General features: G+C 42.7%; 1 long non-coding RNA gene across 2 annotated transcripts; it reads left to right on the top strand.

Moving 5' to 3' along the window:
• Positions 1-5,150: 5,150 nt before the first annotated feature.
• On the top strand, positions 5,151-10,037 carry LOC135328670 (uncharacterized). 2 transcript variants are annotated; one of them, XR_010389628.1, is made up of 6 exons: positions 5,151-6,356; positions 6,940-7,197; positions 7,273-7,345; positions 7,951-8,091; positions 8,266-8,410; positions 9,663-10,037. It is a non-coding gene; the product is annotated as an uncharacterized LOC135328670 (long non-coding RNA). The 2 variants fall into 2 exon arrangements; XR_010389627.1 differs by having other exon boundaries at positions 6,940-7,345.
• Positions 10,038-11,201: the final 1,164 nt, after the last annotated feature.

Here is an 11,201-nt window from a genome sequence, read left to right as displayed (position 1 = left end):
AAATTGCTGTAATACACTGCCCAGCCCATACTAAAGACACTACAGAAATTAGTAGAGGAAATACATTAACTGACGCTGCTGCGAAGGCTGCAGCTCGACAACCTCTGAGAGAATGTATGGGGGCAGTTCCAAGGATGAACCAAAGTGAGTGGCCAAATTTAATAGAGCCCAAAACCATGTATGAAAAGGACTGCTCCATGGAAAAGAAAAAACAATGGGAACAGTGGGAAGCAAAACAAAATGATGATGGAATATGGACAAGTGGAGGAAAACCAATTCTACCAAAAAAATATTTAATTACTATAGCTAGGTGGTTTCACAATACAGCTCATGGGGGAGCCGAGGCAATAGCTAAGCAGGTACAGAAAGTATGGGCTGCTCCAGGAATTTATGCGGCTGCTAAAAGAATAATGAATAGCTGCCTGACCTGCCAGAAGACTTTAAGTAGCCAACCAAGCTCAGAGTTAGGGGGACGACCATGGGCCTACTTCCCTTTCCAAAGGCTACAAATAGATTATGCGGGTATGCCATCTGCCAATGGGTATAAACACTTGTTAGTGAGAGTAGATCAGTTATCAGGCTGGGTAGAAGCTTTCCCAACAAGAAAGGCTGATGCAGGGGGAGTAGTAAAAGCCTTACTGAGAGAAATCATACCTAGGTAGAGAGTCCCAGAAGCCATTGATTCAGACAAGGGTGTCCATTTTATGGCAAGCACAATCACTCAATTATATAAATCATTAGGAATAAAAAGAAACCTATGTACCCCTTATCACCCACAATCTTCAGGACAAGTAGAAAGAATGAATAGAACATTAAAAGAAAAAAGAACAAGAATATGCACACGTGCTAGCCTAAAATGGCCAGAAGCATTAAACTTAGCTCTATGGGATGTTTGAAATGCCCCACGGCAACCCATAGGACTAACACCAGCAGACATTCTTTTGGGGAGACATTTAGCGATACCAGGCACTTCTTATTCCAGCTAAGACCAGCCTGTTAGACAGAGATGAACGACTAATCCAGTATGTTCTAAGTATGCAAAAAAGGCTTGAAAATCTTTAAAATAAATAAATAAACAAATGCTCAATGATACCAATCCACACCACCTTATTTTGCTGTTAGAGTTGAACTGTACTTGTATATGTTAAAAAAGGATGTGTATGTGTAAGAACATTTTGTAATCTTATATTCATAGATAACATTGTTGTAGATACAAGTAATTAATTACTCAAATATTTGTATTTGTAACTTTACCCAAAATTATGGGATGCGACTTTAATTATTCAGCTCCTATTAGATCTTATCAATTGTTACAATCTAATTATACATTAATTCAAAATCTACTACCTACCCCCATTGGAATGAATCTCACACTGGTGAAGAAACTACTGCAACATGATGACCTGCGTCGACTGCTAGAACTCGCCCGAAACAATGGACAAAAAAAAAAAACCTCTCATCACCATTCATCATGATGCGGAAGAGATACACCACATCTTGGAAAGGGTAAAGAAGGACAGAGAACATCATGGCTGGCAAATTCTTCTAGGATGGTCACCAACTGCAACAGGGATTTGTAATCATGTGTTGCACCCAGTAGTAGTTGTGTTAACTGTTATGCCTATTACTTATGATTATATTATACAGAAGATTATGGAAAGTGATAGTACGCCTCAAAAGGCTTCGAGAACTCTGTTTAAAGCATTAGCAGGGATGCTTAATAAAAACAAAGGGGGGACTGTTAAGGAATAGCAAACTGAAACTGTAGCTGCTTAGCACAACTTCTCTAAAACTTGCTTAGCATGAGTAGCTGAATTTGCTGAAGCCTTAGGCCGCACTTAGATAAAATAATGAACTTTTACTTAGTCCAGGAAGAAAAGAGCCTCAGAGCTGGTTCCAGCTGGGAAGATAAGGAAGTTACAAGCAGTCTGCGTTCCTGCGTCTCACACTCCAAAAGGGAGGGTGTCAAGGCTTTGAAATAAGACCAGTGCAGGGCATTAGGACCTTGAGGGGCAAAGCCTTAGCTCACTGCTGGGGCAGTGTTAATTGTTATGATTTAGAATCACCTCCTCCTCCTCCTCCTCCTCAGGACCTTGAGAGAAAACAGTAAGACCCAACCAAAATAAAGGTACAACCGTCAGCAGAGACCGCAAAAAATAAAGATAAGGAGAAAAACAGCTTACCTAGGAACATCAGTGAGATCCAATGAGGAGCAGGAGACCCCAGATCTAAAAATTACTATTGGTCTAACTACTGCGTGAGGGGTGGGAAACTTAAGTTGAAAAAACTATAATTGCCCAGGATTTTTTCTGTTGGGGTTCCTCTTTGGAGGCACCCAGCTCGAGCTGTAATTACGGCACGTGCGTGATTAAAATTTAATTATTTAATTTGCTTTGATTCTGATTGGATCTGAACTGTACTTGCGGGAACCTAGGGTCGAGCCCTGTTATGGTGGCCGACAAGCCTAATTTCCATAACAGAGTGATTGGAAAAGCACCTGGTACTTATATGCAGCTTGATTTTGGCACACAGTATGCCAGAGCCTTGCAAAGTAACTGTATTTGTGAATCTATTCCCCCTGGTTTCCTCTGAACTTCATGTTCACAGATGTGACCAAAACAGCAGGACAGATCAAGAAGGGCGCTCCTGAGAGAGCTTCAATTAATTATGATGCACGCAGGAGGATAATTACGAGGCATATAGTTTTTGGCTTGAACCTTTTTAAACATTCTTATGCCCCTTGTTCAAGTCTTGCACAGGCTGCGGAACATGGGTGAGGTACTGCCTTCACGAGCTATTGCATAATTACATCTCTTCCTCAAGGCATGATGAGCTCAACTACTGCAACATCCTCTTCCATCCTGAAATACAGCCTTACCCCACTCAGATCCATTCAGAAAGTGGCTCTAAAGATCATATGCTGAACTTATTCCCTTAATCACAAAGAGCATTCTCCTGAAAGCCGTTAAGGTTCTTCCCTCACAGCAAGCAAAGTTGCTAGAGCCTTTCACGAATTACCCTCATTCCCACATTATTTCCCACTGAGTGCCCAGAGGAGAGCTCTGAATTCCAGGCCGGCACTGACAGCAGCACCTACTGACTAACTCCTCAGTACAAAAATGCAGCAGCACACGAATTTCTGCTCTAAACCAAGGCTCAGTAAATGTGGAGGTTGCTGCAAATTCTTATCCAGATACAAAACAGAGCGTATCAGCTAATCGTCAACTACTAATCCACCAGTAGAATCATGAAAAAAGCAATAGTTCCTCAGCAGCCACAGAACTGTTCATACTGTCACTTGAGAGATATCATACAAAATAGCGTGAGCAATTCTGGTCTCATTTGAAAAAAGGGAACTGAGATTCAAACGAAAAGTGACAAAGGCAAGCTATGAAGATGCTCCAAAAACAAAGTGCCAATCATTCAAAAGCACACTAGGAGAATGTAATTTGACATAGCAAAACTAAGACAGAGGAAATATGATTGTTACATATAATAGAAGTTGCTCTAGGGACAGAGAACCAGTTACGCCCACAAGTAATGCTGGTACAAGAACAAATACTCATAAACTTGCCCCCAGTTGTGGCGGTCTGATTCACGGACTCCGATGTGCTGGATCAGAATCAACTGTATTCAAGCAAGCAAGCCCTATATATAAGCTCTAGCCCGGATTGGTACTTTCCCACAGTGATTTACGGTACTTTCTCTTCTCCTTGCAAGCGCCACGTTATACCTTCCCAAAGGTCATGTTCCCTCATTCTGTGCGGTTACTCCCTATGTTCCCATACTGCTATCTATTCAGCCCATGGCCTTCAGCTGCTTAACTCTATCTATTACTCTATCCCCTACACCCAATAAATGCAGTTCCCTAAAAAGGAAATCCTGGAAGTGACTCTCAATGAAAGGAATATATTACAAAGGAGCTTAAGTCAATTTATAAAAATGATTCTGGGATCCTTTTGCCTGTAACAGGCAACTAAACTACAGGAGCCAGGAGATTCTTTGGGAGGTGAGGAGATGTCAAGGAAAAACAGGCAAATGGGAATCCAAATCTCAGCCACAGGGACAAGCACAGGACGCTAAGCAGTGCCTTTGAGCCTGTAGGCTAACCACACTGCCCAGGCAAACATCATTCTTTTGTGCATGTGGAACAATGAGATTCAGGAGCTGAGGAGTAAAATCACAAAAGCTTAACAGCTTAGTTGTGCCTAGGCAATGGAAGGCATCACACAGTCTTCTTGCATATTCCAACCCCAGCCATTATTTCTGATAAGCTTTAAAGTGGAAAAACAAGTCCTGAAACAGCTGTTTGTAAGCAGAGTATCTATACAAAAATCACAAAAAGGCAATTCAGAGAATGCAGCATAAAGCGTATATACTAACTTCTCACTGTTATTCACATTTTCTGAGGAAGAAGCTATGTCCTCCCTGCTCAGAGCATGCCTCTAGCATGGTCATACCTATCAATATGTAAATTGTAATTAGAGAGGAAAAATGAAAGTTTTCTCAGACCGTGATACTCTGTGAAAGAAGTTGTTTCTGCTACATTAGAAGCATTACTCTGCTGTGCGAAATATACTACTTACACAGAAAGGGTAAGATTGCCTGAGTTCAGTGTGGTCTTCTCAGTTTCCCCTTTTGTTGTCCTCTAAGTTCCCTTTGAAACTCACCACCTTCAAGACCTTTCAGGCTCCTGTCTTAGCTGCCCTGGTGTGGAGAATGCCTGCTGTGGTTGGCTGAAACCTCAGTGTTGCGAGGGCTGCAACCTGTGTGGGAGAAGAGGCCTTTTCTGTCCCTGTCTTCATTCCTCAGCTGCTTTCTTGTGTTTCACAGAATCACAGAATGGTTGAGGTTGGAAGGGACCTCTGGAGATCATTTAGTCCAACCCCCACGCTCAAGCAGGGTCACCTAGAGCATATTGCCCAGGATCATGTCCAGACAGCTTTTGAATATCTCCAAGGATGGAGACTCCACAACCTCTCTAGAAAACCTGTTCCAGTGCTTGGTTACCCTCACGGTAAAGAAGTTTTTCTTCATACTCAGATGGAACTTCCCGTGCTTCAGTTTGTGCCCATTGCCTCTTGTCCTGTCGCTGGGCACCACTGAAGAGAATCTGGCCCCATCCTCTCTACACCCTCCCTTCAGATATTTATACACATTGATAAGGTCCCGCCTCAGCCTCCTCTACTCCAGGCTGAACAGTCCCAACTCTCTCAGTCTTTCCACATATGAGAGATGCTCCAGTCCCTTCATCATCTTAGTGGCCTTCTGCTGGACTCGCTCCAGTACGTCCATATCTCTCTTGTATCGGGGAGCCCAGAACTGGACACAGTACTCTGGATGCGGCCTCACCAGGGCTGAGTAGAGGGGGAGGATCACCTCCCTCAACCTGCCGGCAATGCTCTTCCTAATGCACCCCGGGATACCATTGGCCTTCTTGGCCACAAGGGCACATTGCTGGCTCATGGTTAACTTCTTGTCCACCAGGACCCCCAGGACCTTCTCCACAGAGCTGCTTTCCAGAAGGTCATCCCCCAGCCTGTGCTGGTACATGAGGTTATTCCTCCCTAGGTGCAGGACCCTACACTTGCCTTTGTTGAACTTCATGAGGTTCCTCTCTGCCCATCTCTCCAGCCTGTCCAGGTCCCTCTGAATGGCAGCACAGCCCTCTGGTGTATCAGCCACTCCTCCCAGTTTTGTATCATCAGCAAACTTGCTGAGGGTGCACTCTGTCCCTTCATCCAGGTCACTGATGAAGAAGTTGAACAATATTGGACCCAGCATTGACCCCTGGGGCACACCGCTAGTTACTGGCCTCCAAGTAGACTTTGCACTGCTGAGCACAACCCTCTGAGCTTTGCCATTCAGCCAGTTTTCAGTCCACCTCCCTGTCTGCTCATCTAGCTTGCACTTCCTCAGCTTGCCTATGAGGATCTTATGAGAGACAGTGTCAAAAGCCTTGCCGAAGCCAAGGGAGACAACATCCACTGCTCTCCCCTCCTCTACCCAGCGAGTCATCCCATCACAGAAGGCTCTCAGGCTGGTTAAGCATGATTTCCCCTTTGTGAATCCATGCTGACTACTACTGATCACCTTCTTATCCTTCATGAGCCTGGAAATGGTATCCGGGATGAGCTGTTCCATCATCTTCCCAAGGATTGAGGTGAGGCTGCCTGGCCTGTAGTTCTGGAAAAGGAAAGTCAAACAAAGGAATTCAGATCTCGTTATGCACTGATTTACTGAAAGATCAGGAGTGCTTATAAGCCGGCATACTGTTTCACAACTTCAATGCACTCTGGCAAACAGAAAGACACAACACAAGCAGCTACTGATCAACAACCTTACAACGTTAACTGGTAATCCATTTATAATTAACTTCTGTAAGTGCATAAAAAAATGAAGTGAGAGGATGAGACTATCCCTGATGGAGGGGGAGGTGTGTGTGTGTGTGTGTGTGTGTGGGGAGAAGGGTGAGGGAGAGTTGTAAATATGATGGGTGAAAAATCTCACAAGTATTGCTGCCAAAATTATATCCAAGCAAGTATTTATTGGAAGGGCAGAAGAAACCAGGAAGAAATCAGTTGTCAAGCCTTCTCTGGCTCTCCTTTCCCAAGATTTCTCTGAGCTGGGGCCAAACAGCTCCTTCTGCATCTCTCCAGGCCAGGGCTTGGATGTGTTGCTGCCTGCAGCTCCTGTGAGCCTGGGAGAAGGGAGTGGGGAGTAGCACAGACACAGTTTTGATGGAAAAATGTGCTTTGTGTGTTTAGCTTGGGAGGGGGGGTGTTAATCATTTGCATGAGCTATTTAGTTCTCAGAATTATTTCTCTGAAATTCATTAACAGGATTGTTAATTTCTACTTCTGGATTTCTACTGCTGTTTTCTTTCTGGAATGCTTCTTGATGTTCTTATGTCAGCCAGAGCTTTCTCCTCTGTTGCAGATAAGAGCAATGGCCAGAACATGGAACTATTCCTGTGAGTCAAGACTTCAGCAATACCTTGATATTTGTGAATTATGCAGAATTTGCTTATAATACACAGACTTATCCAGCTCTATTGCCTAGAGAAAAACACATTTTATCATCACTATTCATGCCTTCCATTCTTGACACCTCTTTGAAAGCACAAGAAGTGCTGCCTTGTGTAACATTGTGGTCATCCGCTCTAGGGAGAGATTCCTGCTACATTATGAGTTGGTGGTAAGCCTTACTTTCTGGCATAATAAAAATAGATGGTCTGTCAAAAGATGATGTTCTCAATGCTTTGTTTTGTAGTTCTATCCTGCCATCTTCTCTGAATTAGCAAATGTGAAATGCAGCATATGGATTTATGAAAAGAAAAGTGCAAGTAAGTATCACTCAAATAGCATAGGCATGTGTGAGACATCAAAACTGGTTTGACTCTTTTTGGGGAAAAAAAGATACTTTAAAAAATTGGTTGTGCTTGTTTTTAAGGTGTAAAAGAGATGGTTCCTGCATCAAAGAGATTTACAATACATCTCACAATATCTCTGAAAAGATTTGCAGCTTTCACTGGTGGGAAGATTAGCAAGGTGTATATATATATGTAAAATTGTAGTGCAACTTTGTCTTCTTGGAATGGGAGATTTCCCAAAGCAGAATAGTCTTCTAAAAGTTGTTAATATCTACAGACAATAACTGTAGACTGAAGATATCAAAGGAAAATCACTGCAATAAGTATTTCTTTTTTCTCTTCTGGCAACAATAAAGTTCATGTGATGGTAAACATATAGTCTGCTATGAAAGCTGATTTTGCAGAGAACAGTTCTCTGCAACTGAAATTACTCCATGTTGTTTATTGGGAGGACCTCTTTTTAGTGAACCAGTAAATACATTTAAGTACTTCTAGTCTGTGTTCTTTGATGTGTTTTTATCAGGCTATTTCATAAAGTATTCCAGGATAATTCTTGCGTCTTCTTGGTCTCTCTTTAGGATGTGAAATATCCTGAGTATCTGGATCTTCGAACATACGCATCTCAATCCGTTGGAGAACCACTCCTCTATGCCTTATATGCAGTCCTGGTATATAGAGGTGTCAGTAGTCATGCAGGACGTTATTTCTGCTACACAAAGGTAAATAACAATTTCATTTCTAACAGGGTGAGCTCTGTGCTGGTGAGGAGGTACTTGCATGAAAACTTTACTGGTAACCACTGCTTTTAGGGAAAAAGGTTTTATTTCATGTTTAATTTGATCTTTTTTGGTGTATTCTCTGTTCTGAAGAGTTCTCTTTGTGTTTTCATTTAGAAAGTGTGCAGTTCCTCTGAAGACATGGCTGCTTTTATTTGCAGGCTGCTGGTAGACTTTGATATGAGATGAATGATGCCTCTGTAGTCTTTTGTGAAATCAAAATGGTTCTCAGTCAGCAAGCTTATTTACTTTTTAATATCAGGTAATAACAAGTATTAAAATGTGTTCAGAATACATTTACTTTCCTGCTACTGACTTTCTTCTTCTTCTTCTTCTTCTTCTTCTTCTTCTTCTTCTTCTTCTCCTTCTTCTTCTTCTTCTTCTTCTTCTCCTAAGTATTTTTCTTCCTGTCCAAGGAGAAAATTACTATTTGAATAATTCATTTGTCTTATCTGAAATTCCCCATGTCATTATCTTTAATCGCTTGGCTTTCAACTGCTACACTTGTGTGAATTGCTGCATATCTACTCTCTGTCGTTGGCTAATTTAGGAAGGAGGAGCAATTAATACCATAGATAGTATAAAGACGAGTTATTGCTCTGAAGGGGATAGATATAGTAGTAAGACCATTATCTTGAATGGGATTTAACTCAAGAGTGGGCTGAAAGAACAATTCTAAGCTAAGAGCGCGATTGTTTACCAAGACATTATGATTTCACACTTGGAGAATGTGCCTTTTAGTTATCAGCAGCACTGTCTTATCCTCATCCATTCTTTGGTCAGCAGGGGGCCAGTAGTAAGCAGGCCAGATTTACATGACCATGGCTTCCTCCTTGTATGGTTAAGGTGATTTGGGGGCAAAGCAACAGATAATGATACCAAATTAGTAGTGGATTTGTTTTTTTTTAGCATCTGAGTTTTATTTTCTCTCCCTCACTGCAGCTTTCTTCACAGCCCTTATGCTGCAACCAGAATCATCCAAATAGTAGCTAATGCTAAATTTTGCAGCAGTGCTGCTTCCATTATTTTATACTTCCAGCTCAGCTTCCTACAGCTCTGATAAATATCCTCTTGATACATTTTAAGTGGATCTTACCAATGCTTAAAACATTAAAAAAAGAGATTATTTGTTTTAGTTTTAGTAGTTTCACTTTAGCTGAGACAGTGAAACCAAACTGTCTCCTTCCTGAGCATAAGAACAGTTATTCCAGGGTTTTCAGGGAATGTTTAATGGAGAAAAACATATATATTTTGGAATAGCTTTAATCCATGTTGAGCTGTTTGGGTAGGGTTTCAAGAATGGTCCTCATTTGATACCAATATGCAGAAACCTGAATGTAGAAATTAACCACACTTGTTGGACTTGCATATATAATTAAAGCAGGGTGGCTTTTTTCTATCTAGGTGTCGAGGCCGTTTGTAGAGATATCTAGTAGGAGAGTATTCTGTTTGGGGATTTTAAAGGCTGTGTGTTTGCATATATCCATCTTGCAATCTCTTCTTTTTAAATGCAGAAATCAAGTCATTTAAATGGAAATGAACCCCTAAAAGAAGATCCAAATACCATTGCTGTTACCCTAGAAAGGCCTTCTTCGGCTCCACCAACAGCTTGTGTTCAAAACTAGGCAATTACCAGGCCTTTATTTGCTGATCCCTCAGAAAAACAAAAGATCACTTCATAACAAACTGCCTGCACATCAAACTGTCTCAGCCTGACTGTTTTAGCAGTGCTGTGGTGGATGAGGATCTAAACAAGCCTGTTCCTTCATCCACAGTGTGGCGGACAGATGAGTGAATTTTTGCCTTAAACGTTTCTTGGTACATAAGGTGAAAGCCTTTCTGCGCACATTGCAGATTTTGCAGGAAACCATAACCCCGAACAAGCCATCTGTTCCCTGTGGAAACAGGACGGAGCTGCTGCAATCCCAAAATGGTCTCCCTGCGACCACTCAGGACACACCGAGCCTGCGAAAAACCAGACCACGATCAGGCGGAGACTTTTGGACCTGGAGTGTAAATTATTGCTGCTTAGCACAACTTCCATAAAACTTGCTTAGCATGAGCAGCTAAATTTGCTGAAGCCTTAGGCCGCACTCCTAGTTCAGTCAGAAAGGGCCCCAGAGCTGGTGCAGGCTGGAAAGATAAGGGGGTTACAAGCAGTCTGCATTCCTGTGCCCCACACTCCGGGAGGGAGGAGGTCAAGGCTTTGAAATAAGGCCTGCTTGGGCGCCAGGACCCTGGGAAACAAAGCCTCCTCTCACTGCTGAAACAGTGTTAATTGGGGTGGGGGGGGTCTGGACTATCTCCCCCTTGTCAGGACCTTGGGAGATAACACCTACTGTCACTGCTGGGGCAGTGTTAATTGCTGGAATTACTATCTCCCGGTCGTCAGGACCTTGAGAGACAAGGGTGGGACCCAAGGAATGAAGACACCTCTGTCAGGAGAAACCGCAACAGGAAAGATAAACAGCCTGCCTAGGGACAGTGATGAGACCCAATGAGCAGCATGGGACCCCAGACCTGAATATTACTATTGGTCTGAATTACCGCGTGAGGGGTGGAGAGCTTAGACTGGAAAGTTATAATTGCCCAGGGATTTCTTTGTTTGTGGTCCCTCTTCGGAGGCACCCGGCTCGAGCTGCAATTACTGCATGCGCGTCATTACAATTTATTTATTTAATTTGCCTTGATTTGGCCCTGAACTTTTCCAAGACACCCAGGGTGAAGAGGACCATCGAGACACCGCTGGAAGTCACGAGGGAAGTCATCCTAAACGACTGCTTTCGGGCTGTGACACACAGTTGCAAACTCTTCTGCAGCAGAGTCTAGCTCAGATGCATCCACCATGTCAATTGCTACTAACATCTCCAAACAAGAAGCTGCTGATGAAATTCTTGTTGTCTCCCTTGACTTCTTACAACATGGTCCCTTATGGTGCAGAATCTTCAGAAAAGAATGAGAAGGACTCAAAGAGCTCAGCAGAAAGGAACTGCAATGCAATACCTTCAAATGGAATTGTGATTTGGAAGGTAGTCCATGTGTTGAAGATTTCC

Source organism: Dromaius novaehollandiae, chromosome 5 (assembly GCF_036370855.1).
Source record: "Dromaius novaehollandiae isolate bDroNov1 chromosome 5, bDroNov1.hap1, whole genome shotgun sequence".
In the NCBI taxonomy this organism is placed as follows: domain Eukaryota; kingdom Metazoa; phylum Chordata; class Aves; order Casuariiformes; family Dromaiidae; genus Dromaius; species Dromaius novaehollandiae.
This window is presented reverse-complemented; position numbering and strand designations above follow the sequence as displayed.